The following is a 24,563-nucleotide window of genomic DNA, read 5'->3' on the forward strand; positions in this document are numbered from 1 at the left end:
TAGAAATGGTAGATTTTGATGTTATAATAGGTATGAATTAATGGGTTCTTGTTATGCCATGGTAGATTGCCGAACTAAAAGGATATATTTCCATTTTCAAAGAGAGGTAGTTCTTGGATAGAGGTTGGGTAATACTGGTACACCAAGAGGTAAATTTATTTCTTACCTTAAGGAAAATTTGGATCATTTACAAATGTTACATATATCATCTAGCTAGAGAAAGATATAGAAGTGGAGCCACTGATTCTTCAAATGATTATAGTGGTATATCAATTTCCTGAATATCTTCTATATTTTCCTCTAGAACAGGTAGTAGCGTTTGGTATTGATGTGATTCAAAGTACTTGACCTATCATAATTCCTCCATGGATAATGTCCTTGGTAAAATTATGAGAGCTAAAAGACCAACTAAAAGACTTGCTAGAACAAGGATTTATAAGGCCTAGTATGTCCTCTTGGGGTGCATCAATTTTATTTGTGTGTAAGAAAGATGGCTCATTGAGAATGTATATTTACAACTGGCAACTAAATAAAGTGACTATTTTGAACAAATATCCCCTTTAAGGAATTGAAGACTTATTTTATCAGTAATAAGGTGCTAAGTGTTTCTCAAAGATTCACTTCAGGTCAAGTTACCACCAAGTGAGGGTCAAAGGGAAGATATACCCAAGATAGCCTTTCAAACATAGTATGGTCATTATGAGTTTCTAGTCATGTCCTTTAGGATAACTAATGCATTAATAGCTTTTATGGATTTGATAAATAGGGTGTTCAAACCATTCTTGGATGTGTTTGTGATAGTTTTTATTGATGATATTCTAGTTTAATCAAGATAAAAAAAAGAGGACCATGTTAGTCACTTATGACAGGTGTTATAGATTCTTTATGATCATAATTTAAATGCAAAATTCTCTAAATGTGAGTTTTAGTGGAGACTTGTGGCATTCTTGGGTAATATTGTATCTAATGAATGAATAAAGGTTGATACTCAAAATATAGAAGTCGTGAAAAGTTGGCCAACACCTACAACTCATATGATGGCTCGTAATTTCCTTGGATTAGTAGGTTATTATTGAAGGTTTATAGAAGCATTTTCTTCAATTTTTCCATCTTTAACAAAGCTAACACACAAAACATCAAAGTTTCAATGGAATGATATATTGAAACGAGTTTCAAAGATCTAAAGAATAAGTTGACTTCTAAACCCTTATTGGTACTTCTAGAAGGAACAGATGGGTATGCAGTGTATTTTTATGCTTCAGGAATGGCTTAGGATTTGTATTGATGTAGCATGGTAAAGTAATAGCTTATACCTCAAGATAATTGTGTCCACATGAGAAAATTATCCAACATATAATCTTGTGCTAGCGGCTATTGTATTTGTTTTAAATATATGGCGCCACTACTTGTATAGGATTCATGTGACATATTATTGACCATAAGAGTATGCATTATGTCTTAATTCAGAAGGACCTAAATTTAAGGCAGTGATTTGGGTTGAGCCATTAAAAGACTATAAGGTTGATATCATGTATCTTTCGAGAATAAAAAATATAATAGCTAATAATTTAAGTTATAAGAAAAGGGTAAGGTTTTATGGGAAGTCAATAAAAAGGCAAGGAATAGCTAAGGATCTACACCAACTAGCTAATTTGGGGGTTTACCTTATTGAAACTCCAGATGAGGAATTTATTGTGTATAATGCAACAGAATCTTCATTAGTAGTTGAAGCAAATGAGGAGTATCATGCAAATCCTATTCTATTATAGCTTAAGAGAATGCACAATGTGGTATGACAAAGGCATTTGAGCTTACTAAGAGAGTCTACTTTGGTGTGAAAATAGATTTTGTGTACTTAATGTAAATGGGCTATGAAAGAAGATTATGAAAGAAGTAGATCATTACGAGCATCCCATCCATCTGTGATCAACTAAGATGTATCATAATTTGAAGGAAATGTATTGACGGAGTGACATGAAGATGTACATTGCAAAATCTATAGCCCAATGTCCAAATTATCGAAGAGTTAAAGTAGAGCACCAAAAACCTCGGGGTTATATGCATTGTATATATCTTCTAATATGGAAGTGGGACATGATCAACATGGATTTCATCATTGGTTTGCCTCATACATCTTGAAAGTTCGATTACATATGGGTAATAGTTAATAGATATACCAAATCGGCATATTTTTACCAATTAAGAGTACTTATAGAATTGAAAAGTGTGTAAAATTATATATTAAAGATATAGCTCGACTACATGGCGTATCAATATCTATTATACGGATAGGGGATCTCAATTTACTACAAAATTTTAGAAATATTTTTCAGAGAAATTTGGGATCATAAGTTAATTTAAGTACAACTTTACACCCTCAAATAGATAGACAAGCAGAACGTACCATTCAAAAATTTGAAGATTTGTTACAAGCTTGTGTATTGGACTTTAAAGGTAGTTGGAATTATCATTTACCTCTTATCGAGTTCTCCTAAAACAATAGCTAACATTTGAGTATCAAAATGGCACCATAGGAAGCTTTAAATGTTAGAACATGTAAATCACCTATTGGATGATTTAAAGTGGGTGAAACTTCCCTATTTAGGCTAGATATTGTTCATAAATCTATGGAAAAGGTTAAAGAGATACAACAAATACTAGAAACAGCCCAAATTTGATCAAAATCATAATTTCATATTAAAATAACAGGGCTAGAGTTTGTTGTAGGGGATTGAAGGTGTCACTAATGAAAGAGGTAATAAGATTAGGAAAGAAATAAAAACTAAGTCCACGTTATATAGGTCCATATAAGATTATTCAAGGGTTTGGTCAAGACGTATATCAGCTAGAGCTACCCCAAGAGCTCTCAACAGTTTATCCAGTGTTTCACATCCCAATGCTTTGAAAGTGCATAGGGGATCTATCTCATATTACTCCCATTGAAGATGTACAAGTTATGGAAGATCTCACCTATGAAGAAGTTCTTATTTCTATTCTAGGTCGACAAGTTAATAAGTTAATAAATAAGGAAATATCTCCCGTAAAAGTACTTTGTAGGAACCAACAAGTAGAAGACACCACATGGGAAGTTGAGGAAGCAACGAAATCCAAGTACCCTGATTTATTGGAATTCAAAGAGAGAGTCCAAGTTGCTGATTTGGAGAAATAACACATAAGTTTAAATATATAAGTATTATGTTATGATAGGAAGATTAAACTTAGGCTTGAACTTGTTTGAGTTTGATAATTATTCTAACATTTGAGGACAAATATTCCTAAGGTGGGAAGAATGTAACACCCTATATTTTGTGTGTACTTGTTCTACTTATATGGACATTTATATAGCCTTGTTATTTTGGTAATGGACTAGATTTTTTATGCAAGTATTAATAGTTTAAATAGGTTTGTAGATACTGCACATACATTTTCAGATGACGTGACCAAGTTAACGTTGATGCAACTATTTAACTTGGGATGATAAGCAAGCATTTAAATTTGAAGTGTATAGTAAATAAGTGTGTCCAAGTTGTAAGCTAGATTAAAGAGATTAAGAACTGGAAATAGAATATAATAATGGGGTGCTGATGTGTGAGTAGATGCTAACACATTTGAGGCTTTTAGCTAAGAATAATTGCAAAGTTTTAAGCAACTTGTGTCCTTTTTGATTGTTTTCTATTTGATATTGCAGTAAAAGTTAGGATGCAAGAGAATCAACAATAATGGAATTAAAAGAGTTGATTTCTAAGAAAGTAGAGAGGGAAGTAGAGCTGACACTTGTTTGATAAATCATCAGCCTTGTGATAAGCTATCAGAGTTGCTGTCAACCTTAAACAGAGAATAGGTTTCAGCTAGAATTCAAGACGACATTTGTGATAGGCCATCAGAAATGTGATAAGCCGTCAGGCTTATCGTTAGGCTTAGACAGAGAATGTACTTCAGTTGCAATTTGTGACTACATCTATGATAGGCCATCACAAGTGTGATAAGCCGCCAAGTTCGTTGTTAAGCTCAGGCAGGGAATGGGATTTGAAGTAAAGAAGTGACGACAATTTTGATAAGTCATCGCATATCTGATAAGCCATCACGTTTCATCGTCAAGCTGAGGTTGAGATTATCAAAAGCCAAGAGGAGCTGACGATATTCCTGATAAGTTGTTAGACTCCTTATAAGCCATTACACACGTCGTCACTTGTCCTAGAAAATATTGTGATCTATGATTTTGTTTCTATTATTAGGCTAAACTATGTAAAGCATATGTTAGGGTTTTTTAATCAGAAAGGGGGGAACTGACATTTTGAGAATATCTTCTCTCTAGTTTTCTAACTTGAACTTTACAATTATTTTTGGAGAGATTATTACAATTGTTTTGGGATTTTCAACTGTGAATCAAATCTGAGAAACACTTGTTGCTATTTATCTTACTATAAGTTCATGTATCAAACTATGAATTCAACTCGTTGTCTTGATTATTTTATTATGAGTATCTAAATTCCCTTAACCCGAGTTGTGGCATCTATGGGTTTGGGTTTGTAACATAACTAAGTGTTCACGGTGGTAGAAACTTCATGTTAATTCCATTATTTTATACTCTAACAATTGGTTCCAAACAATAGGCCTTGCTTACTGGTGATTTGCTTAAGATAAGAAATAAACCCTAGTAAGAAGTGAATTATCAATAGGGACTTGGAAGCATCAAACTTCCATTTAATAATTAATGTTGTAACAAGATTAATTAACTTGAGATTACATCCTTTTATGACATATAAATTCCCTAAGTTCGAGAGAAAGAGGTGGTTAAATGTCTAAATAGGTTGAGAAACATTTAGACATAACTTCGACAAGGATAGTCCATTACTCCTACCTACCACAAGAATCTTGAACCGTTACTAGCGTCTGTCAAATTCCTACACCCATAGTGAACATAACTCTGGTTTTCTTTATCATATTGATTTCAAATACTGAATAGAGAAATAATTATTTGTTACCTTTCAAGAAACCCCCATTCACAGGAAACTGATAACTATCAGTTGATTAACCCGCAGATAACTCAAATTCACACCATATTCCCTATGGGATTCAACCCAAACCTAGTTGGGTTATACATTGACAATGATCACTTACATTCTCGTACGAAAGGTGTAGTTTGAATGTTATCAAAAATGGCACCGTTGTATGTGAATGTGGTGGTAAATTAAAGTTGTGTGCGCTAATTGACTGTTAGTCAAGTTTTCTAGTTTTACATTTATTTGTTATTTTTGTTTGCTGCAGGACTTTTGTGGTGCATCCCATGAAATAGAAGTTTTGGAGAACCACTATTACCATTTAATCTAGAACCGCAACTAATCTAAAAAATAGAAGACCAATAGGAGGCTGATAGGTTAGCAGCCTTAGCTAGAGCTCAAGTAAATGTGCAGAATGATGGTCAATAAGTACGACATCCAAATCCTAATGATGATGACTTAGGAGAGGAGGATTTGATAAACCCTGGTAACCCAAGGCGTGCAGAGCAAATATCTGCACCAGTACAGAGTAATGGTAACTGGAACCGTCCATTACGAGGAAGGCAAAATCACCAACCGGTCTAGTATGACCTCAATGATGATGATGATTGAATGGATGGAGCAGGTGGAATCGGTACAATTATTCCTCCACCCTTAGCACCTGGGGAGAAATTCAACATTATGAGTACTATGATTCAACTTCTTAATCTGTAGGGGTTGTTTGGTAGCCTTCCTGGGGATGATCCCAAGTTAGATCTAGTGAACTTTGTCACCATTTGTAAATCTTTTGATAAACTAGGAGTGGGTTAGAATGCTATTCGTTTGAGATTATTTTTGTTGTCTCTGTCTAGGGAGGCAACATTGTGGCTTAATAAGCTGGCACCCGATTCTATAACCAACTGGAGGCAGTTGAAAGGAGCTTTCCTAGAAAATTTCTTTCCACCTTCTAGGAGGGTACATTTGAGAGATGAGATCAGCAACTTTAGATAGCTCCCAACTGAGGCATTGCATAAAACCTGAGAGAGATTCAAAAAGAAGCTGAAGCAGTGTCCAAACCACAATATGATGGACATACACTTGATGCAGACTTTGTAAAGGGCTCTTAACTCTATGACAAAACCGATTGTAGATAATGCTGGTGGTGGTTTGTTTTTTGATCTTACATTCCCAGAGGCATCAGAAAAGCTTGAGAAAATGACCAAATAGGGTCGGGCATGGCATACTAGGGATTCTGTGGTAGCAAACCCAACTAATTTTGTTGGTATGACTACAGAATAATGCAGAAGATACGAGAAGCAGGATCATGACATGGCTCACCTAAAAACACAGATGGACTTGCTAACCAAGCATTTACTATCTGGTAAAACTGGGAAAGTAAAGGTTGTGGGATCGCAGAGCAAAGTGGAGTATAACTTAGAAGAAAAGGAAAACTATGTAAATAATCAGGGGGTTTCTGAGGCAATAGGTCGAACTTATTATGACAAGGATGGATATAAAAATTAGGAGCAAGATAATTGGAGGAGCAATAATGATAGGAATGGGTTATATGTCCCTCCTAGAAATCATGAGACAGCTACAACAAGTTATAAAAAGATGTCACTGGAGGACCTAATGGATAAATTATTAAAGGGAGTAGAGTTACCAATTCATAGGTTACTACCATAAAGACGAATCTGTCCTCTATGAGTCAGTTGGTAAACTCGCACTCCATTTCGATAAAACAAATGGAAAAGAAAATGAGCCAACTCTCCACAATGCTAAACCAGAGGAAGAATAGAACGTTACCTAGTGATATGGTTCAGAATCCGTGGAATGATGGCTCATGTATGGAAATTACCACTAGGAGTGGCAAAATATTACCTGGACCTTCTGTTGGCAAAAGTTTGATTAAAGATGTGACTGAAGCAGATGATGAACCCAAAGAAGAATTTCCAGTGGAGTCTGCGAAGCTGGATGGTTCTGATTATGCTCCATAACAAGGAAAAGAGAAGGAAAAGCAAGTAGTGGTGAAAATTCTTCCAAGACCACCACCTCCTTTTCTTCAAAGATTGAAGAAGAATATTGACGACACAAAATTTAGTAAATTTACGGCAATTTTGAAGAACTTAACAATAAATGGGCCTTTGGTGGAGGCACTCCAGCAAATTCCAGGGTATGCTAAATTCATGAAAGACCTTGTGATGAAGAAAAGAGCGGTGATCTATGAACCGAAGGATAATCTCTATCATTGTAGCGCTATTTTTATGAGGTCCTTGGTGCTGAAGAAGGCAGACCTAGGAGGATTCACTATTCCTTATACGATTGGGCCTTTGGAATTTTGTAAGGCCTTATGTGATCTAGGAGTGAGAATTAATCTAATGCCACGGGTTGTACATAAAAAGTTGGGTTCGGAAAATACCACACACACCAACATGCTACTCGTGATGGTGGATAGGTTAGTAAAATAACCTGTTGGTATTTTGTATGATGTGTTGGTAAAGGTAGATAGCTTTATATTTTCTTTGGATTTCATCATTCTGGATTGAGAGGTGTACTTTGAGGTACCCATAATCTTCGATCGACCTTTCCGAGCAACCGGATGTGTATTGATTGATTTGTGAGCTAATAAGCTCTAATTTAGGATGAATGATGAGGTAGTGCAATTTGATCTATGCCAATTAATGAAGCAGCATAAAAAAATGAGTGTGTTGTCAATTGTTGATGTATATTATGAGGATTAGTAGGAGGTGTCAATAGAGGAGAAATTTGTTGTTAAGCCTTTAGCCGTAGTTCTGATGAATTTTGATCGTGAAGGTATTGAAGAGTATGAAGAGACTATTTGTGCTTTGTTATGAATGGTTTCATACTCTTATGACCCTAAGAAGTTAGATCTTGATCTTTCTAATCGACTAACACCACGAGCTAAACCATATATTGAAGAGCAACCAGTATTAGAATTAAAGGAACTACCAGGGCATTTAAGGTACGTGTTTTTGGGCAGTGAAAACACGTTGCCCATTATTATTGTAGCTGATTTGGGTGAGCAGCTGGTAGAAGCACTTATTTTAGTACTTCAGAGGTAGAAAAGAGCAATAGGATGGACTATTGCAGGTATTATTGGTATTCCCCCTAGCATTTGCATGCATAAAATACAACTTGAGGAAGATTGTACTCCAACCATCGAGCACCAGTGTCTTCTTTACCCACCAATAAAAGAGGTGGTTAAAAGAAAATTGTTAAGTGGTTGGATGCAGGAGTCGTTTACCCTATTTCTGACAGTAAATGGGTGAGCACAGTTCAATGCATGCCCAAAAAAGGGCATGACTGTTGTTACCAATGAAAGGAATGAGTTTATTCCACTCAGTCCTATGACTGGGTGGAGAGTTTGCATGGACTACAGAAAACTAAACTCATGGACTTTGAAAGACCACTTCTCGATGCCATTTATGGACTAAATGCTTGATTGATTAGCCGGAAGGGGGTGGTATTTCTTCTTGTATGGTTATTCTAGATATAACCAAATCTTTTGTAATGACCCAAGACTACCCCCTAGTTGTTACATGGTGCTCATGATCCCAAAGGACCACAACACATCCCTCTACTGATATCTATACCTGAACACTACATAATATAGATAATAAATGCGAAAACTAGCCATAAGGTTCAAAACATCTAAAATACTTAAAATTTAAAACTAAATACTAATACATCTATCTGAAAAGCCACTAAAATGTCTGAGTTGTGGAGTTGATGGTACATGTCCCCAACTAAATCCGTCTTCTGAAAATAAATAATATCTAATGCAATAATGATAAAAGGATCATCCTCGAATGAAGAGGACTCAATGCTACGTCTACTGCTGCTGACTGGGACTGAACTGCTAAGGGTACTCTGGATCTCATGCCTCTGAACCTATGGTGTCAAATAAAACACCATAGCGCAAAAGCATCAACACGGGAATGTACCGAATATGAAGATGAGGTAAGGCTAAATGCAAGGGTTCATGAATGAACAATTACTTAACTGAATAATCATGAGAGTACCAAATGAGAACACATATATGAATGCACAAACCATAATCACAATCATCACAACTCTAAATACTAAAACTCGGGTAACATTTTATTGTCATCTAAGCTCACTACTAACACTGACATACAGAATCACTGAGTCATCTGATACTGATAACTAATTAATTGAATATACTCACATAAATGACTGAATTCTGAGCTCACTTGTCTTGACTAATGGAATCAAAGATCAACCTATCTCTAACGAATAACTCCAGAATTTATTATCAATGATAAGAAAATGATCATGTTCAAATCTGACAAAAAGAATACCTAATAGAATCAGAGACTGAGATCAAGCCTATCTATCGAGAGATCTCTGGATATGATAACAAGAATACTTAACAGGATCTGAGACTGAGATCAATCCTATTTATTAGGAAATCTCTGGATATGATAACAATAATACTCAACTAAATCTGGGACTGAGATCAAGCCTATCTATCGAATATCTCTGGATCTAATAACAAGAATACTCAATTGAATCTGAGCTTGAGATTAAGCCTATCTATCAGGAGATCTCTAGATCTGATAACAAGAATACTCAACTGAATCTGAGTCCAAGCCTATCTGATGGATGGTCATAAATCAATGGAACTATCTGAGTTCCTCACTGAGATAGGCTACTGTACCTCACAGTACTGATTTTTAAAGATTAATACTGAAACTACAACTGTAGGAAGTAGTTACTTAACCAATATACCCCAACCTCCCATAGGTGAGGTCCAACCTGTAACCCCAGCTGGAAGAGTGTCAATACTATGCCACGAGTAAAGACCTCTCTGGTTAAGTCTCTCTAACAGATGACCCTCGTAGGACATCAACCTAAGGTAATATAATAGTCTAACCTTTCTAACGGTGACATACTCTACTGATGGGAAATCCTGCATCCTGCGCTGCCCATACAGTTCTCGAGTTCAGGGATTGCTCCTAGCGACTCGGCTTCTCCCTGACGAGGAGCCGACATCCCTTCCCTCACTCGGTGCTAGCTCCTACTCCCAACTGAATGACTCTGAACTAAATTCTCAACTGAACAAAAACTGAACTAAATTTGATGCTGATCACATTTCTCAAATGATCTGACTGAGTTAAGTTGAATTCACATGGTTCTATATCTAACGGAATACTATTGAATCACGGTATCAGACTGACATTATAGAGTTTGAGTAAATTACTTGGTCATTACCGAGGTTGGAACTAAACACTTGAATGAAACTAGATCTGAGTTGAGGACTGCGCTAAGGCTAGATTACCAGCAATATGGGGATTACAAAGATTACTAAGATTACTAAGATTTTTTAAGTTCTATATCTGTCTAAGGATATAGAGTTCTATGATTCACTGATTTTTGAGAATTATGGCCCGACTTGGATTATCATGAAAACTGACAAAGACTCTAGAAAACAGCTAAGTTGTCGGGTATAAATTCCTCCAGGACTCGATAACACAAAAGTAAGACAACCATTCTTGACTATTCATAACCACAATCATTCATTAATCATCACAATTACCAAATCATCTCTTCAAGCATTTAGGAATCATAACCATATATTTACATCACAATCACTAAGGCATCACTTCAAGAATCTAGGAATCACAATCATATATTCACTATCACAATCACTAAGGCATCACTTCAAACATTTGGGAATCACAACTATATATTCACCATCACAATCACTAAGGCATCATTTCCAGCAGTTAGGCATCATAGACATATAATAGCATAGGGGAAACATGATATTAGATCATACTCTATTCAACAAGGTCTTGCATCAAGTACTTCGTACGTATAGCAGTCTTGGTATATTGGATAACACATGATTGGGGAAACTTTATACTATCACATCATAATTTACTCGTCAAGCACTTGGCATGTATTAAAGGCTTATCATGTATCAAAGAGCACGTAATTGGGTAATTTTCTACTATCATGTCTCAAATTGTTCACTAAGGTCTTTCAACAAACACTAGGCATGTGTGGGTCTACACCTAATTGGTGATTCCATGCTATCATGGCACAATTCACTCACTAAGGAAATTATCAAACACTAGGCACGCATAGATCTACACCTAATTGGGGATTCCATGCTATCGTGGCACAATTCATTCACTTAGGTATTCATTAAACACTAGGCATGCATGGGTTGCACCTAATTGGGGATTTCATGCTATCATACCACAATTCATTCATTAAGGCATTTGAACAAATACTTGGTATGCATGAACTTGTACACAAATGGGATTTCCTAATCAACATGCTATAATGGCCCTGATTCTTCACATAAGCATTTTATCAAACATATGGGGAGCATGCTTTGCTTATTCAACCATTTCTACACTTAATTAACATGAACACATCATATAGAAAGCAACTTGAAGAATGTTTATCATAACCATCACATGAATTCCACATACTAGGGTCAAAGCTTGAAATCCTTGTAAACAAACATGAACCACAACTCAACGATAGAAGGAACTTTAATTTCAACTCACATGAATCATGAAAACCCATAAACATAATATAATTGAATTTTAGAAAAGGGTTATTGAGCTTCTTAGATGAAAGGGACCTAAGAATCAACATCTACATACCTTGGGAAAACTCTTCTCTTGAATGTTCTTGGAGAGATTCTTGATTGTTCTTGATTTCTCTTGATCTCTATTGATTTTGCTTGAAGGAAAAATAAGGGTTTTGATTTTGTAAAACCCTAGTTTGTATGTTAAAGATGGGAAATGGGGTTGATAGCCTTTTATCGTGACTATATAGGGGCTGAAGAAGAGTGGGAAAAGACAAAAAAGCCCTTAGAATTAAACTGAAAAATCCTGATTTTACATGATCGAACAACGCGCCATAATTGCCCCATCTCACTAGAAATTAGACAATTGAAAAACTGCATGACAGAGCGACATGGTGGCAATCGTGTTGCGACCTTGGTTGTGAACTTTAAAGTCACCGCAATACGGTGGAATCGCGTTGGTGCACTAAAAATTGAAATTCTAAAATTAAGCCTTGGCACGAAATGCCATAATTGCTGAGGCTCACTAGATTTTGACGATTGCCATATTTACGAGCTCTGCGATGCGCTAAAATGTAAGCTGGCACACTATCTCACTAAAATAGCTTTAACTCTTTTCCCAAGTATCAAATTTAGGCAAATTCGGTATCGATAGAAAGCTTATTCAATGCTCTAAATGACAAAACATTGACATTACGGAAATTATATATGGTTCAAAGTATTTCACACTTGTCAAAACACCTCTCTAACTTTTAGGACTGGATTTTTGTTTCACAGAACACACTTTAAGGCTCAAACTAGGAGAGAATTTTATGGTGTGTTACAACTCTATTGCTCCTGAAGATCTGGAGAAGATGACATTCACATTATCATATGGCACCTTAGAATTTAAGAGAATGCTATTTGGGCTATGCAATGCACCCGCTACTTTTTAACAGTGCATGATGTCTATTTTCTCAGATATAGTGGAGGACACCTTAGAGGTGTTAATGAATGATTTCTTTGTGGTGGGAGCTTTGTTTGAGATGTGCTTGGAAAACTTGAGTATGGCCTTACAACAATGTCTTGAATTAAATTTGGTGCTTAATTAGGAGAAATGCCACTTTATGGTATATGAGGGCATCGTTCTCAGGCACGAAATTTCAAAAAAAGGGATAGAGGTTGATTAAGCCAAGTTTGAAGTTATCGAGAAACTACCACCTCCCATTTTAGTGACGGGAATGCATGGTTTTCTTAGACATGATGTCTTTTAATAGAGATTTATAAAAGACTTCTCGAAGGTTGCAAATCCACTTTGCAAACTTTTGGAGGAAGAAGTAAAGTTCTTCTTCAATGATGATTGCTTGAAGGCATTTGAATGCCTTAAAAAGAAGTTGGTTGAGGCCTCTATCATTGTTTCACCAAACTGGTCAAAACCGTTTGAGATGATGTGTGATACAAGCAGTGTTGCCCTTGGAGCTATATTGGGACAAAACAAGGACAAACTATTTCATCCAATATATTATGCCAGTAAAGCACTAAATTGACCGCAAAAGAACTACACCATCATTGAATAGGAACTCCTAGCTATAGTGTATGCTTTTGAGAAATTTAGGACTTACCTGCTTGGGACAAAGGTGGTGGTCCACACTAACCACGCAGCCTTGAGGTATTTGGTGGCTAAGAAAGAGGCAAAACCAAGGCTCATTAGATAGGTGTTGCTGCTACAAGCTTTTGACTTTGAAGTAAAAGATAGGAAGTGTTCCAAAAACCAAGTTGTGGATTATATATCTAGAATGGAAGGTAAGCAAGCATCTACTGATGAAATAGAGATAAATGATTCATTTTCTAATGAGGATATCTTGGCTGGTACTATAGAGAAAATGCTTTGGTACGCTGATTTTGCAAATTATGTTGTGAGTGAGGTCATTCTAGAAAATCTTTTTTTTATTAAAGAAAGAAATTCCTTCATGATGTGACACATTACTTATGGGATGAGTCGTATCTTTTTCAGAGATGTGCTGACAATATTATAAGAAGATGTGTGCTAGAAGTGGATGTATTATATATATTAGAAGCATGTCATGCTTTCCCAGTTGGAGGTCACCATGCAGGTGATCAAATGACTAGGAAGGTATCGAAGAGTGGCTACTATTGGCCAACGTTGTTCAAGGATGCTCACGAGTTTGTGCTAGCATGCAACCAATGTCAGAGGTAGGGGTCGATCTCCATAAGACATGAGATATCTTTGACTAAGATACTTGAGGTGGAATTATTTGACATTTAGGGCATCGATTTCATGGGTCCTTTTATAAGCTCATATATGATGAAGTATATTCTAGTTGTTGTTGACTATGTCTCAAAATAGATTAAAGTTGTTGGCTTATCTGATAATAAAGGAAAGAGGGTTGTGTCTTTTCTCAAGAAGAATATCTTCTGTCTCTTTGGAGTACCATGTACTATTATAAGCGATGGAGGATCTTATTTTTGCAACAAAGTATTTCGAGATGCCTTCGCTAAATATGGGGTAAAACAGCATAGAATAGCCACTCCATATCACCCACAAACTAGTGGGTAAGTGGAGGCATCAAATTGAGAAATTAAAGCCATCCTATCCAAAATGGTGAACATTACTCGACAAGACTGGTCTCAAAAGCTCAATAATGCCTTGTGGGTATATCGTACAACTTTCAAGACACCCATTGGAATGTCACCATTCCAGTTAGTATATGGCAAAACATTCCACTTACTAATAGAGCTGGAGCACAAGGCTTTATGGGCACTCAAAAGGTTAGATTTTAATTTGAAGGAGGCAGCAGAGCTAAGACTAGGACAACTGAATAAGATGGATGAATTATGTCTCAGTGCTTATGAAAGAGCAGACCTATATAAATAAAATATGAAGAAGTATCATGATTAGAGGATCAAGAAATGAGATTTCCTAGAAGTTGACTTGGTCCTTCTGGTCAATTCCAGACTCAAACTGTTCCTAGGTAAGCTTAAATCAAAGTGGTCAGGCCTATTTAGAGTTAGTCAAGTCTACTCATCTGGAGTAGTAGAACTTATAAATGAAGACGGCAGCAACTTCAAGGTTAATGGGAAATGAGTTAAAGCTTATATTAGTCCAAAAGATTTGATGAAAAGTATTGCTACTATCTGTCTTGATGAAGTCTAAAGTAATCGAGATACATGAGTCATGCTGCGATGTAAAATTAGGTGCTACATGGGAGCCAACCCATGATACACGTGCTTGATCTACTCCAGGTATACCCTAATCCTTAGTTTAGATTTTTTTTGATTTTAAGTTATGGGTGTAGGGTAAGTTATTATTGTAACATTTTGTAGTTAACTAGGATAAATACAAGTACCTGAGGCAGTTAACGTGGTTTTGTTATTTTGTGAACACCTCACAAATGGTCTGATTGTTTAACTGTATGATTTACATTTAATTGTGACCACTATGCATCTTGTTATGGTATCAGTTAGTGACTTGATAATCATTGTAAACAATTTCATGAAGTGGATAAGTAGTAAATTCTGATATACTTATGTAACATGAGCATGTGAGATCTTACTTAGTTCCCTTTGTATGTTAAATCAAGAACATACCCAGTTAGTCTTGCCTATATTGAAGGATAAGGGTTAGGAAAGGATCATAGGCAGTTTTGATATTAGCCACTTTTAGCCTAAATAACCTTTCCTGTATGCATAATATCCCTTGATCTCTATTTTGAGCCTTAATATCCTATTTTTTTTTTATGATACTTATCACCATCTCATTTATATCATAATGAACCTGTTTTGGCCCTGGTCCTCCTTGGACACTATGCACCTTAACTTAGAAAAATAGCCTAAGTTCAGGGTGGCTATCATAGGGGTGCGTGATGTAAAATGAGTATTAATAAAGGTAGAATAAAAGAAGCTAGTGTAGTGTTAAGGAGGCTAAGTCACCTTAAATATCATCAAGTATCATACCAGCCCCTAGCCTACATTACAAGCCAAAAAGAAGACCTATAGTTATCCTAGTTGACCTGTCTGAAAATCTTGGAAATGAAAATAAGGGCAAGCTTATGGTATTTGGAATACATTGATTAGAAATTCATTCTGAGAGTGAGTGTCTTTTGATTATCCCCATGGTTACATATGTGATGTCTGATATAAGTGGAGTGAGACTTCTTTATAGTAAGGGCACACTGGTTACGTTGCTATTTGCTAACTTGTTTGGATAGAGTAATCTTGGTACATAAATAGTTGTTGTTGCTGAATTGATGCCATATCTTGATTCATGTATGTCACATTGTTGTTCTTCAATAATATGCATAGTTGTTGTTTTTAAATTAACTGACCTTGGAGATGGTGAAGATATATTGATACAATATGGATGGTCGACTATCGAATGTACTCTGTATCCTCTTGGTTGTGTTTTGTTGCTTGAGGACAAACAATTGTTTTAAGTTGAGGGTGTTAATGTGTGAGCAGATGCTAACACATTTGAAGCTTTTAAATAAGAATAATTGCAAAGTCTTAAGAAAATTTTGTCATTTTTTATTGTTTTCTAATTGATATTGCAGTAAAAGTCAAGATATAAGAGAACCAACAGTAATGGAAATAAAAGAGTTAATTTCTGAGCAAGTAGATAGGGAAGTATAGATGATGACTTAATTGATAAGTCGTCAGCTTTGTGATAAACTTTCAGAGTTGCCATAAGCCTTAGACAGAGAATAGGTTTCAGCTGAAATTTGTGATGATATCTGTGATAGGCTGTCAGAAGTGTGATAAGCCATCAGGATCGTCGTTAGGTTTAGACAGAGAATGGGTTTCATCTAGAATTCATGACAACATTTGTGATAGGCCATTAGAAGTATGATAAGCCATTAGGCTTAGGCAGGAAATGGGATTTGAAGTGAAGAAGCAAGGAAAATTCTGATAAGTAGTCACATGTTTGATAAGCAATCACGTCTTATTGTCAACCTAAGGTAGAGATTGTCAAAAGTGAAGAGGAGCTGACGATATTCCTAATAAGTCATTAGACCCTGATAAGCCGTCACACATATCATAGCCTGTTTGAGAAAATACTGTGATCTATAATTTTATTTCCATAATCATGCTGAATTATTTAAAGCATATTTTAGGTTTTTCTAATCAAAAAGGGGGGAACTGACTTTTTGAGAATCTCTTCTCTCTAGTTTTCTTAATTGAACTTTACAATTATTTTTAGAGAGATTATTACAATTGTTTTGGGATTTTCTACTGTGAATCAAATCTGAGAAACATTTATTGCTATTCATCTTGCGGTAAGGTCATATATCAAACTATGAATTCAACTTATTGTCTTGATTATTTATTATGAGTGGCTAAATTTTGTTAACCCGAGTTGTGGTATCTATGGGTTTGGGTTTCTAATGTAACTAAGTGTTCAAGATTCTAACTGTGGTAGAAACTTCATGTTAGTTCCATTAATATATAATCTGACTATTGGTTGCAAACAATAGGCCTTGCTTACTGGTGATTTGATTGAGATAGTAAATCAACCCTAGTAAGAAGTGAATTATCAACAGGGACTTAGAAGCATCAAACTTTCATTCAATAATTAATGTTGTCACAAAATTAATTAACTTGAGATAACATCCTGTTATGAATTATAAATTCCCTAAGTTCGAGAGAATTAGGTGGTTAAATGTCTAGATAGGTTGAGAAACATTTAGACATAACTTTGAAAAGGATAGTTTGTTGTTCCTACCTACCACAAGAATCTTGAACCGTTAATAGTGTCTGTCAAATCCCAACACCCATAGTGAACATAACTCTGGTTTTCCTTATCATATTGATTTTAAACACTGAATTGAGAAGTAATTATTTGTTACCTTTCCAAAAATCCCCATGAAGTAATTATTTGTTACCTTTCCAAAAATCCCCATTCATAGGAAACTAATAACTACTAGTTGATTAACCCGTATATAACTCAAATTCACACCATATTCTCTATGGGATTCGACCCCAACCTAGTTGGGTTATATATTGACAATGATCGCTTACATTTTCATAAGAGAGGTGTAGTTTGAGCGTTATCAGGTGCTTGCTTGACTTAATTAAACTAATAGATGAGTCAAATACTTGAGCTATATGAACCAAGTTAATGGATACAAGGGTATGGATTAGATTTGGACCTATAATAATGTACTCATTTAGACCCAAATTAAGTAATAGAGAAAGAAAATGGAGAAAGGAACCAACATGCAAATCTGCTAAGGGCCAATTTAGTTGATCCCAACAAAGAATTAAGCAAGTAGGTGCATCACCTACTTTGACCTTTTGAGAAGCTTGATGTCCTTCAGTAGGTCCATCACTTATTTAGACCAATTTGACTAATTTTAGGTCGAAATTGCAACTAAATAGACTGCCAAAATAGGGCCTTAATAAGGCCAATTTTCTGGTCATTTCCTTCAATTATATTTCACAAAAAGGACCATATTCATAAGTTTTCTCTACTTCTCTCTAGAATATCAAAAATCTACTATAATTCTTTTTCTAGGGTTCTTGAAGAAACCCTCACCTTTGTAACCCAAGGTAAGTGAAAAACTTATGGTGTGTCTTAATTCTCCCATGGAAGATTAGGAAAACATGCTATAAATGCTTAATTATAAATATAGGGTACAATATAAAATAAGCTAACTACTTTTTTTTCTTTCTTATAAAGATACTTTTCTTTTCTTCTTTGGTTTAAAGTGTGAATAAAAGTTTAAGTTCTTGAAGAGTTTAGGTTAAAAGGATAAATTATAGAAAATTGAGGTAAGGTGAACACCTTATTTTACCATCCTTAGGTATGAGTTTGGATAAAAATTTATGGATGTGTTGTTATTAAGAACTCAAGGATGATGAGTTCAATATTTTGTTATTATGATAAAGAAAATTTAGAGCTATTTTATGTGTGTATTTTTGGGACTACATAGTTGATATTCGAGAAACATATAAATATAAAAGAAGGGTGTAGTGGTATGCCATAAAACTAAATATTGTATATATTTATTGCATGTTCCATGTTGTACAAAATTTTGAAAGTGTAATGAAGTCAAAGTGGTTTCAGGGAATCTTATAAGAATATGTATGGTATGTGGATGTAATTGGAGGAGAAAATGGTCAAAGTGACACCCTTGATTTGTTATATTATGGGCTTAGTACCCGGCTATAGTTTTGGTTAAGTTAAGTAGCCTAAATTTGTTGGTTAATTACTAATACTAGTTTTACCATATACTTTATTGTAGATAAGTATTACAAAAGGAAGGATGTTAATTTTGGTTAATATCGGAGTTGTACATCAAGGTATGTAAGGCATGCTCTATTTCGTATTCTTTGGCATAAAATAAAACACTTGTGTTACAAAGTAAGCTTCGAAAGTTCTCCTATAACAAATGATACATAATGGCTGTGAATGATCTCCTATGTAGCTAATGACGTTGTCCTCATTCTCTAATTTGTTAAAGCATCTCAATACGTGCTTATAATCAAGTCTGCATATCTATTTTCACTAGCAAGTTTTAGGAGTTCTCGTTTAAGTCAAATTAGACCCATGAGTTATTTTTAACTCCTAAGCACTTCATTCGTGTACAAACTGATCCATACGTAATTATTATTGCATTAAGTATTTATTCACCTGTATCCTATTAGTAGATTAGTATTCCATAGAACAATAATGTTATGACCACCAATATAACAATCTTTAAAGCTAAATAAACTAAGTATTGCAAATATAAATTAAATGGGTGGCAGCTCAGGGGCATAAGCCTAGCATGGGCCAATCCTGATACCTTTATATATAGGTGTCATCTCAGGGGAGAAATCCTAACATGGGTTTGTAATACCCCATACTTCTAGTAAGCTTGAAATTGTCCCAAGAGTTAGAAACTTACTTTGAAAGATTAATCAACTTTAATACCTGTGATATTTTTTAAGATTTTCACTTTTTGTTATGTGGGAAATTGAATAACATTTCCATCCATACCCATTCCATCAAAATCCGACCTTGGAAGAGAAAGTTATGGCCGAAATTAAGGATGTAGTAAAAATTGTCCAGGTGCGATAGTGAGAGCCAACAGACCATCCAGCTAGCGACGGATCGTCGCCCAAGCCATCACAGTAGAGGCAGTGAGACCACATTATACCTAAGGGTGATGGCTTAAGATGATGGATCATCGACCAAGACATCGTAGGAGAGGCAGTGAACCCCTATTCTACCAAGGTGCGACGATCAAGACCAACGGACCATCAACCCAGCGGTGGACTGTCACATCCACCATTCAATATTTCATTTAGTTATTTTAAGTCATTTTCAAAAAGGGATAATTGTGTCTTTTCCACCCGTTTTAACTCCTAATTATATCATACAAAGGCTTATAAGTTCATTATCCATCTACAACACCAAATTAGGGTTTTCTCTCAAATATAATACCCAAGAACAAGATCCAAATCATTCTTCAAGAAACTAAGAGATTCAAGTTCTTCAAGTCCAAGGACTTCAAGGAACTCACAATCAAGTTATGTCATGTGTTGATTCACAGGTCCCTTTCACCAATGAAGCTCAAGAATCTTTTTTCAAAATCCAAGATTTGTGTATGTATGAATGTTCCAATGATTTACCCTAGGATGTGATGATTTGCATAATAATCATGATAAACTCTTCAGAGTTTTACAAATTTATTTATGCAACCATGAAAATTAGATGCATTGATGATGGTACAACCAAAGTATGTTCCCCATGTATTTGATTAAATGCCTATGTGAAGGAAAAGTGCCATACTAGTGTGATAATATGAAATCCCCAATCATGTACAAGTTTATTCATGTCAAATATTTGATGAAATGTCTTAGTCAGTGAATTATGGATACATGTGTAACCCTTGTGGTGCTTTAGAACTTCTACTTCATGAAATCTCCAACTTATTGTATTATGGATTATGATGATGGTCATGCATTCAAGAAAGTCATGCTTTGTCATTTTCATCCAATTGATTCCTTGGGGTACTTGTACGCGACAATTTAGCTATGTTCATAGAGCTAGTGTTATATTTTTAAGATGCTATCAGTCGAGCAATGTTCATAGAAATTCAGTCGATTATGTGACTCAAGAAAACTTAATAAATGTAGTAATCTCAAAAATCTCAGAAATTTAGTAATCTCAGTAGTATTCTGTCAGTTAACAAAACTCAGTTAACTCAGTCAAGTTTAGTTCAGTTAATCATGTTTAGTGTGTATTCAGATGGTTGAAGGATTTAGAGCCGAGTGAACCCAAGGATGGGAATAAACACCGTCAGGTGAGGGTGCAATTCTTAGAGACAATCCTTGCATTCTAGAACTATGTCGCCAGCATAGATTGAGACAACAACACTTTCAGATAAGGGTTGATGAGGTGGATAAGCATTGTCAGATGAGGGCCCCATAATTCTCTTTTAGGGACTTTCTCAGATGAGGGTCGCCCACAGCTTGTCCTTACCAGTGGCGTAATTTTGACACCTTTCCAATTGGAGTTACAGATTGGACCCCACCTCAGCTATATTTCTTTATTTGGGAAGTTTCAGTTAGATGACTACTTCCTACAGTTTTAGTTACAGATTAGGACTATCAGATACAAAGATTTAATCTTAGTAATAGAACTTAGATAGTTCTATAGATTTTAGGACTTGCTAGTTCTATTAGAAACTAGACTGTCAGATACAGCCGCTCAGTATTAGTTATTTCAGCTATACAATTATTAGTATCTTATGTTATCAGTACTCAGATTCAGTAATCACGTTATCACAAACTCAATTATAGTTATTATGTATTCATGCATGTATTCTCATATCCATGTTATCTAGTCAGTTAGTATAGTTCATGCATGTGAACCTTTGCATTAAGCCTACCTCACATACATTCCAGTACATTCCAACATACTGATGCATTTATGCTATGGTGTTTTATACCATAGGTTTAAAAGATGGAGCTCCAGAGCATCAGTAGTATTCCAGTCTCAGTAGTCAAAGTTAGCAGTGAGTCCTCATCATTCGAGGACATAACCATTACTTTATTACCTCATTAATTAATTCATTTCAGTAGTTGGAGTTAGTTGGGGACATGTCCCATCAACTCCTTATTCAGACAGTTTAGAGGCCTTCAGATAGAATGTTCAGTCAGTTATTTCAGCTGTTATGGGTATTTCATACCCAACCCAGATGTTATATTTTAGAAGATATTATGTCTTAGTTTTAAACCTTACAGCCTTATACCCTTTATTTCCATATTTATACAGTATATTATGCAGTATTCTGGTATAAATATCAGTCATTGGTTAGCTTGTGGTCCTTCGGGGTGATGAGCACCATGTAGTAATCCAGATACCAGATTTGGTGCATTACAAACTTGGTATCAGAGCCTAAGGTTCAATAGAGTCCTAGGAAGTCCAAAAGCTGCATCTAGTAGTGTCTTGTACATGGATGTGTTGTACGCCACATTTATGTACAGGAGGCTATAAGATGTTTTAGGAAAAATTTCCTTTCTTTCAATATTCATGTCATGCTAGTGAGAATAATCTCTAGTAAATCTCTCAGTATGGTCTAATTCGTTTCCCCCTTTCTTCTACATAACATGCCTCTAAAAAGAAGAAATGGGAATCACCCAGCCCCTCAGGCTGAAGATCCTTTGGGTGAGCATGTTTCTCATGTAGTGTTCAGAGTTGAATTCACTACTCTTGCTCAGTCAGTTTTTCTCAGAATAAATGACCTGTTGTCATTCTGGCCAACCTAGTGCCTAATTCATCAATAGACAGGATTCAGGACTTCACCCAAATAAATCCTCTATCATTTCTTGGGTCTAAGTTAGATGAGGACCCTCAGGAATTCATCGATCAGGTTAAAAAGGTTACAGACATCATAGGGGTTACTTTTAGTGAGAGAGTTGAGCTAGTTGCATATCAGTTGTAGGATATTACTCACACTTGGTTTAAACAGTGGAATTTAGAAATGCTAGATGATGCAGGGCCTATTGAGTGAGAGGAATTTATCACCATATTCTTAGATAGGTTCTTTCCCCTAGAGCTGAGAGAAGTTAAGGTTTTGGAATTTATCAACCTCAGGCAGGGCAACATAATGGTGAATGAGTATTCTCTTAAGTTTACTCAATTAGCTAGATATGTTCTTCATGTGGTTGCAAATAGCAGGGCCAACATGAGTAAGTTTTTTTCTTGGGTGAATGATAGTGTGGTCAATGAGTACAAGTCTGCTATGTTGAATAGTGACATGAATATAGCTAGGCTTATGACTCATGGTCAGCAGATAGAGGAGAAAAAATCAAGATAAGGGAGAAGAAGAATAAGAAAGCAAGGATAGGTAGTTTCAACTTTGCTCAGCCTAAATCAGAAGGAGGAAATTGTTCTTAATTTCATCCAAAGTTAGAATTTCTATCTCCTTCTTCAGCAAGTGCTCCAGCTCATAAGCTCAGGAAGGGTAATAGAGATAGAGAGCCACGCTCTAAATCTTAGGGCTGTGTCAACAATGCCCGAACTAATCTCTTTTATCAAATGTGTGGTAAGAACCACAAGGGTTCTTGAGAGCTGGTAGCGATGTCTGTTTCGGATGTGGCAAGCCAGGCCACAGAGTTTGAGATTGTCCCCAGATAGGTTATCAGGGTTGGCAAAACCGTTCCTCAGCTCAGTCTGGTCACCCAAATCAACAAGGTGCCACTTCTAGTGCTGCTAGCAGGAAACATGCAAATCGACTTTATGCTCTCCAGTCTGGGTAAGATCAAAAAAATTCTCCTGATGTGGTTTGTAGTACGTTACAGATCTTTCATATGCATGTTTAAGCATTGCTAGATCTAGGAGCTTTTTTGTCTTTTGTTACTCTCTATGTATCAGTTGATTTTGGAGTCAGTCCTGAAATTCTAGCAGAGCCTTTTTCCATATCTACCTTAGTGGTTAAAACTATCATAGCCCGACGGGTATATAGAAACTGTCCGATTATGGTATCTCAGAAAGTCACCTTAGCAGATTTAGTCAAATTAGAGATGACTAATTTTGATGTCTTTCTCAGCATGGATTGTCTTTATTCCTGCTATGTCATAGTCGATTGTAGAAACAGATTAGTCCAGTTTAAGTTTCAGAATGAACCTATCCTAGAGTGGAGGGGTAGCACTTCGGCTTTCAAAGGTCAGCTTATTTCCTAACTTTTGTCACAAAAAATGATATCTAAAGAATGTGTTTATCATCTTGTTCGAGTTAAGGACACTAGTTATGAAACTTTCTGTCTTGATTTAGTCCCAATCATGAATGAATATCCAGAGGTATTTCCCAGAGATATTCCAGGAATTTCTCTCGAAAGGGAAATAGACTTCGACATTGATCTTCTTCCGGATACTCAGCCTATATCTATTCCACCATATAGAATGGCACCAGTAGAATTTATAAAATTGAAAGAACAATAAGAATGTCTTAGATAAGGTACTCATCCGACCAGTGTGTCCCCATGGAGCGCATCAATTTTATTCATGTGCAAGAAAGGTGGTTCTCTCAAAATGTACATTGATTACCATCAGCTCAATAAAGTCACAGTCAAGAACAAGTATCCTCTTTCTAGAATTGATGAATTATTTGATGAATTTTAGGGTGCCAGCTATTTTTCTATGATAAACGTCAAATCAAGCTATCATCATCTCAGAGTCAGAGAATGTGACAATTCAAAAACAGCTTTTCATACTTGGTATGGTCACTTTGAATTCTTAGTTATTTCCTTTTATCTTACCAATGCCCCAGAAGCTTCTATGGACTTGATAAACCGTGTGTTCAAGAAGTACTTGGACATGTTTATCACAGTCTTCATAGATGACATCCTTGTTTATTCCCGCAGTGGGTGTGATCATGCAGACCATCTCAAAATTGTATTGCAGACTCTCAAAAATCATCAGTTGTTCACCAAATTCAGTAAGTGCAAATTTTGGCTAAGGTAAGTAGCATTCCTTGGTCAAATCAGTTCTGGTGATGGCAATAGGGT

This window comes from Capsicum annuum, chromosome 11, assembly GCF_002878395.1.
Source record: "Capsicum annuum cultivar UCD-10X-F1 chromosome 11, UCD10Xv1.1, whole genome shotgun sequence".
NCBI classification, from domain to species: domain Eukaryota; kingdom Viridiplantae; phylum Streptophyta; class Magnoliopsida; order Solanales; family Solanaceae; genus Capsicum; species Capsicum annuum.